Source organism: Littorina saxatilis, linkage group LG16 (genome assembly GCF_037325665.1).
Source record: "Littorina saxatilis isolate snail1 linkage group LG16, US_GU_Lsax_2.0, whole genome shotgun sequence".
In the NCBI taxonomy this organism is placed as follows: Eukaryota; Metazoa; Mollusca; class Gastropoda; order Littorinimorpha; family Littorinidae; genus Littorina; species Littorina saxatilis.
The window spans coordinates 11,294,541-11,302,284 of record NC_090260.1 but is presented as its reverse complement, the minus strand read 5'-3'; the positions used below and the strand labels follow the sequence as shown (position 1 = coordinate 11,302,284).

General features: G+C 41.4%; 1 long non-coding RNA gene across 1 annotated transcript; it reads left to right on the top strand.

Moving 5' to 3' along the window:
• The first annotated feature begins 1,200 nt into the window (after window positions 1–1,200).
• Window positions 1,201–4,162, top strand: LOC138950391 (uncharacterized). Its single transcript, XR_011450642.1, has 3 exons — window positions 1,201–2,069; window positions 2,900–3,037; window positions 3,824–4,162. It is a non-coding gene; the product is annotated as an uncharacterized lncRNA (long non-coding RNA).
• Window positions 4,163–7,744: the final 3,582 nt, after the last annotated feature.

Here is a 7,744-nt window from a genome sequence, read left to right as displayed (position 1 = left end):
GAATGATATCTGTAACCACTTAAGATGACTACAGTTACAACGGTTTGCTTCTCAGTGAGAATGATATCTGTAACCACTTAAGATGACTACAGTTACAACGGTTAGCTTCTCAGTGAGAATGATATTTGTAACCACTAGATGACTACAGTTACAACTGTTATAGCTTCTCAGTTCCCGCAGTGGGGCACTGCGGTTATGAAATTAAAAGCCCCTCCTGTTTTTGGAACCGCAGGAGCTTTCTAGTTTGCTGTTAGGTAGATTTTTGGTTCCTCTTTCCTGTCATGCTCTCTTTTTCTTCATGAATTCTTTTCCTTTTTCTGCCTTCTTGCTCATTCACCTGTATTTTTTCCAAAAATCTCTTCTCTTGCCGCTTGTCTCGCGATTCATGTATAGTTTAATCTGTTAGTGTTCTGATGTAAGTCCAGCAGTAGATAGGTTAAGCCTATTTTAACATACTGGAAACTGGTAATCTTCCAGTAGGTATTAATTTAGTTTTACTAAAGCCTGCTGGGACACAAGTAATGGGTTAGTGCATTTGTAAACAGGAATCGCTTGACAAGTGGCCCCCTTCATCCCCCCCTTCCTCGTCCTGATATGGCTCTGCGTAGTCGGCTGGACGTTAAGCAACAAATAAACAAACAAACAAATAGCTTCTCAGTGAGAATGATATTTGTAACCACTTAAAGTGTGTCTAAACCCTGCAAGTACAGGTTTGAGTGTGTGTAGAGGGGTTCCAGTTACGACATTTTTCTGCACTTTAACCGCTCTGCGCTCAGCCGTTCGCCAACTGGCATGCGTACTAAATTTGCTCATCCGGACTTTGCCGAGAAAACCCGAGAACTCCCGACGCCCCAGCCAAGTGCCTGTGACGTAGACATGGGAAGAGAGCACAATGGACGACAGTCAGTCGTGGCGCACAAAACGTGGTGAACCACAATCGTGTTGTACCATATATGTTTGAACCTCGGGCACGAGAAAATGAAAGGAACGTGGAGGAAAATCATCTTTCTGACAACAGCAGCATGATTAATCGCCTTGGGAACACAGACTGGTGAGTAACGAAGTCACGTTTTATTTTGGGTACAAGCAACCGAGAAAAGGACATTCTGACAGGATGTGTCAAGCTTGGAGTCTAGATCTAAACTGTGACATGAGTACCGTTTGTGTGGGTGTTTGTGCACTAGGCTATGCTAACTTGGTTTTTGGCTCACGTAAGTGTAGCCTATGCGATGATAAACTTTGTCTGTCTGTGCGTGCGTGCGTGCGTGCGTATGTATATGTGTGTATGTCTGTGGTAGAAACTTTAACATTTCCGAGTCTATGGATTACGTCAGTCTCGGTCAAAAGTGTTCGACGTGTGTGATAGAAACTATTTGAAGACGTCACATTATGACGTAAGAGGGTTAGACGTCACGCAAAGGAATTACTGAAAGTCTCGGTCATTGTTATTGTGAGCGGGCCGAGACTTCTTGGCAGATCCAGGGTCTCGCTTTCTTGCATAGTTTCACCTATGCTTACTGTGTGTGTGTGTGTGTGTGTGTGTGTGTGTGTGTGTGTGTGTGTGTGTGTGTGTGTGTGTGTGTGTGTGTGTATGTGTGACGGAGTGATTGAGTTTGTGTTACTGTTTGTCGATTTCTTACGTGAGCCTTGAAGGCTTCGCCTCTTGTTCAGTCTGTCTCCAGAGCTAGTGTCTATTTTGGACATGACCTGGTTATATGCAAGAAATTCACTAGGCCTCCAGAATGAACATTTTATAGAAGCAAACTCACGAAGATCGACACGCACGAGCTTTTGACGAAGGCGAATCTGGCAGTCCCTAGTGTTTACATTTTGAGTTGGCAAGTTACATTTTTAGAACTAATGTTATTATTTCTTTCTGATGAAATCTAAGAATACTTCCAACATGTGTGCATTCGCAACACTCGGCGGAAGGATAGAAACGAGTGAAGATTGTTTGTGATACTTTCAGGTCTGAATGTGCCAACTGTGTGGAGATGGAGAAAGTGGAGGAATGCAACTGCTGCACAGAGTCTACTAAAATTATGAAGAAGCTGAACTGTCCCAGGCAGGTATGTATTACTTTTTACTTGGCATTAGTTAAATTACTTTTTTTTTCAATGAAAAGAGCAAAGGAAAAGTGTGACTATTTTGCAACATAGATGCAGAGGTTATTCATTACTATAAATAGTCTGTAAAGCCTTAACTTCATAATGTCTGTTAGAAGTTTAGTTCTTACACTGCTCCCATGGGGTCGCCTTCACGCGGCGGGAGTGTTTCCACTAAGCTTCCCCACCCCTTTACTTCTCTTCTTTTGTCTTATTTCTGCCTTACCAGTCCTTTCACCTATATTTCCTTCCAAGAAAACTCTCCCTACTATTCCCTGCAGTTTTCCGATTCCTTTCTTGTTGTCTTATTTCTACCTGACTGGATCCATCACCTCTATTTCACTTACCAAAAGTCTTCTTTTCCACATCCTTATTTCTCTGCCCCCCGCATGTCGTAAGAGGCGACTAGCGGATTCTGTTTCTCCTTTTACCCTTGTTAAGTGTTTCTTGTATAGAATATAGTCAATGTTTGTAAAGATTTTAGTCAAGCAGTACGTAAGAAATGTTAAGTCCTTTGTACTGGAAACTTGCATTCTCCCAGTAAGGTCATATATTGTACTACGTTGCAAGCCCCTGGAACAATTTTTTTATTAGTGCTTTTGTGAACAAGAAACAATTAACAAGTGGCTCTATCCCATCTCCCCCCTTTCCCCTATCCCTCTCCCCCCTTTCCCCGTCGCGATATAACCTTGAATGGTTGAAAACGACGTTAAACACCAAATAAAGAAAGACAGAAGTTCTTACACTAATTTCATAGTTAACCATAAGTTATAACAATACTGTTATGTTTGCAGACCTCCCGAAAAAATTGGCATTACATGCATCACGCAGCTCCCATAATTTGAAAGCGTCTGCCTAAACACGGATATGTTGGAGACGGCATATTACCAGTACCGGGAGGAGCATGGGTTTTTACAGGCTACTCTCAAGGAGTAAGTCACTAAGTGACACACCTATTTTTCTTTACCAAGCATGTGCTTGTCACATCATCGTGATGTGTTGGCAGATACTTCTAGGTCTGTTCCACATGACAAATGTACCCCGTACACCCATCCATTCACACACCTGAAGAAGAAGGTGACAGAAGATTTTTTTTAATTTGCAGGTTTAAAGCAATCCTTGTTTTTCATGTCTTAAAAACTTTTCTTCTCACAAAGTTGAAAGTTGGTCCATTAAAAAAAACCATTAAATTAAAAGATAAGACATACAAGTGCACACATAGTATTTCCTCTTCTTGTCGATCACGCGTCTATATTGTGATGTGTTTGACATGGTATGATGCATATAATATATTATATATACAAACCAGTAAATATTATTTTGTTATCCTCGGATCTCTCCACACTGAAGTCCAGAAGTGAATAATAGATTCATAGTTTATACACTTTGTGTGAAACAAGATCAACATAATGCTGGAAAGAAACACATTTTGGAAAGTACATTTTAAACATAAATAACTAGGTAAAATGAAAGATTTACATGGATCTTGTCATACTGTCACACACACACACACACACACACACACACACACACACACACACACACACACACACACACACACACACACACACACACACCCAGCCAGCCATGAAACAAACCATTCTATCAATTCACGAAAAATAAGTGTTCTTCCCCACACTTTCCACACCTTTTGTAGGAACACCCTGCCGGACTATGCAACACACACTTATGTCACAGATTTTGTGATTATTTTTCAGGAAGTACCGCTACATAGGATTCTGACAGCTTGTGAGGTGGTGCCATGGTGTGCTAGGGAGGAAAATCAGGATACCTTTACCTTCATGTGGAGTACGGGCCATCAGATATGCATTTCCGTCTGATGTACTACAGATAAGAGGTTTTGAGTGGTCTGAGCTTGAATGAAAATGGTAACATGAAAATGTATTTATAATCTAATGCATCACTTATGAAATAAAAGAGTAAAATCTGTAATTCCTTGCAAGTGCATTTTGTTCAGTATTGTCGTTGGTGTCAACATCAGCGGGGAAAAGTGGGATCAGTTTGGTTATCTTGTACTGTATGGTGCTGCAGCTTCTTATCGGTATTAGGGGGGGGGGGGGGGGTGATATGCAGCGGCCCAAAAGTCAGGTTTGTCACAAAATTCCTCTGGGAAGGAAGCTTCAAAGGCACCTGGATCCTTTGTCAGCTTCTCAAACAGACGTTGAAGCAATCTTGACACGTGACCTGTAAATGTAACAGTGGATAGCTCAGGATGAGATAGTCGTGAAAAGGCATTATTAGCACGGAACCAAGTACAGCTTTTATGCTTGCAAAAATGCATTTTAGGAATAATGCTGCAGTTCTAGCGAATACAGTAGTACCTGCCATATCCGGTCACCCATTAGTCTTTGCAAAGGTGACCGCAAATATCAGGTGGCCGTTCATTACAGGCCCCCTCCTCCTCCAAAAAAACCCAAAAAACACGATCAAGTTTTCATGAAGAAAAGAAAGCGATCATCCACGAGCCGCCGATTCATTGTCTCTGTTAGTTTTGCTTTCGTTTAAATACATCTTAATTATTTGCGTGTTTAACTCGATCGTCCTGGCTAAGCTATTGTTTCGTATGTTTCTATGTGTGTTGTTTGGATTATTATATATGTATTTGAGTGTCAGATAAACAAGTGTTTCAAACTCACATCAGCTGTGATCGATCCGGAAGTGACTGCCGTAAATGTACATGTATGCGCATGTCTGTATTTACAGTTTGCGCATGCGTAAGTATTCATGTCGTCTGCTCGTGCTGTGCCGTCTGTGCACACAACACACACACACACACACACACACACACCGCAGGCGCTCGCCCGCGAAAGTGACAAGTGGCCGTTAAGTGGCCGCTCCTGTCGAGTAAGAGGGGCACCTTAGGGCAAAAATCAGTGACCGTTGACCGCGTCAGACAGGTTAACGGCCATTAAGAGTCAATTATAGAAGGAAAACTCATTAGTCATGGGAAAGCTGGCCGCTCCGGGTAGGTTCACGCCCACGAAAGGGCCGGAAATGGAAGGGACTACTGTACCCAACTGAACAAAATTAAATGCAATATTTCTCTCTCTGTCTTTTCCCTCTTCAGTTGTGTGTGTGAGTGTGTGTTTGGGTAAATTGCCAGAATTCTGGAGTATAAGAAAAGAAGAGGATTTTCATTTGTGTGTGTGTCTGCTAAAAACCAGCAGTCAGTAATTACCCTGCATGTAACTTACCATAAGCTCGTGGCCCTTTGCACTTCCTCACACTGTACTCTCCTTTCTTTCCTTTTGGGAATGTGATGGACAACGTCGGATTTCCTTCCTCATCAATCGCATCACCCCTGTCCCCATTTTTATTGTAATGCAGAGTGGCAAGGAAAAGCCTGAAAACAGGATACAAATTTAAATGCACTGAATTAATGACTCTCACTCTCAGTCATAATTCCACGCTTTACTAAATATTAGACAGATACCTCATTCAAAATCACTCTGCAACCCCCCCCCCCCCCCCTCCATGTGTATTTATTGTATAATTCTCATTAATAGATCTTATCCAAAAAAAAAAAAAAGCATAACTGAATGTGTAAATTGTTATATTGCTTGTTCATCTATCAGTTGCCTCCCTTCAAATTTATTTTTGAACAATTCCGAGAATACAATTTTAACTATAACTCAATGTCATACATAAAACAAGGAAGATAAATTGTGTAGAGATCTCAATTCCTTATTATCAAATTTTTTTTTTTTTTTTTTTTTTTTTTTTTTTTTTTTTAAAGGATATCATCCCGCAGTGGGGCACTGCGGTTATGAAATTAAAGGCCCCTCCTGTTTTTGGAACCGCAGGAGCTTTCTAGTTTGCTGTTAGGTAGATTTTTGGTTCCTCTTTCCTGTCATGCTCTCTTTTTCTTCATGAATTCTTTTCTTTTTTCTGCCTTCTTGCTCATTCACCTGTATTTTTTCCAAAAATCTCTTCTCTTGCCGCTTGTCTCGCGATTCATGTATAGTTTAATCTGTTAGTGTTCTGATGTAAGTCCAGCAGTAGATAGTTAAGCCTATTTTAACATACTGGAAACGTAATCTTCCAGTAGGTATTAATTTAGTTTTACTAAAGCCTGCTGGGACACAAGTAATGGGTTAGTGCATTTGTAAACAGGAATCGCTTGACAAGTGGCCCCCTTCATCCCCCCCTTCCTCGTCCTGATATGGCTCTGCGTAGTCGGCTGGACGTTAAGCAACAAATAAACAAACAAACAAAAGGATATCACTATGCAATGTCATTAACAATTGCATCAAAATTATCTCCCTTGATCTCTCTTGCACAAGACATTTGTTTCAACTACATGTACATGTATTTGTTTGTTAGATTTGGGAGATTTTACAGGAATGAATCTAACAATCAATGACCTAGATATTTCTACATTGTAAAAAAAAATCTGCTGGAGGTATGATGTGTGTTTTGAGTGTGATTGTGTGTGTGTATGTGAGTGTGACTGTTTGCGTGTGAATGTGTGTGTGTGTGTGTGTGTGTGTCCGTCCGTCTATGTGTCAATCTGGATCAAAGTGTATGTGCATGTCTATGCGTCTGTCTCTGTGATTCTGGATCAAAGAAAGTGTATATGCATGTCTATGGGTGTGGTTGTGTGTGTCTGTTTGTGTGTGTCTTTCTGTGTGTATCTCTTCGTTATTATTTTATTGGCAAGACAGAGAGAGAAATCAGAAATCAGAATTTTTGAGAGTCTCAGTCTCCCTCCTACACATATTCACACGGACACACACACCTTACATAAACGATGGAGATGCAACGCACTACGTCTGCCCGGTTAAATTTAATCATGCACCACCAACAGAAACATAACGATCACTTGCCTTCATCACTTTTCTTTTCCGTCGACTTTGAGTCTTTCTCCGGTTCGACACTTCTTCGTCAGCCGTCTCAACTGTCTTTTATGCAGCATTCAAATTCTTCTTCACATTGATAAACGTTAGTGGGATCCCTGACGGGACAGAATCCTCCAACAACCTCCGACTCGGACGATAACCGAGTTCGGATTCGAACAAGGGAGCTGTGAACTGTTCTGCAAATGCATCATCTGCAAAATGGTGTCCACTCGATGGTCTTTTGGTTGTGAATAAACCGTTTCCACAAAGTCAATCCAAGCTTTCCTTCTGTGAAAGACTTGAGGGAACCCGCTTACTTATTCCCAGCATGTTTGCATGGATAGTATTGCAACCGTAAACGACACAGAAACGATCTACTCATGCTGACTCGTGTTTGCAGAAAGTTAGATCTAGATCCATGGAGAGGGCGCTGCTTCCGCTCCCACTCCCATTCCCATCTCTACGTCATCTGCTGACGTTTCTATTTTTAGCATCATCGTCTTGTTTCAGCTGAAGGCTGGCAGGTGCGAGCTTTTACGGACTTTTCCCACTCGCTGCGTCTGCTCCTCGCATCTTCGGGCCTTTGAAGGGGTGGGGATGGAATGCATCTGGGTGTATGTTTGCGTTGGTAATAAGGGTTTTGGGTTGAAAAATGGGGTTTAGATACACTTTAAGATGTCTACAGTTACAACGGTTAGCTTCTCAGTGAGAATATTTGTAACCACTAGATGACTACAGTTACAACGGTTAGCTTCTCAGTGAGAATGATATTTGTAACCA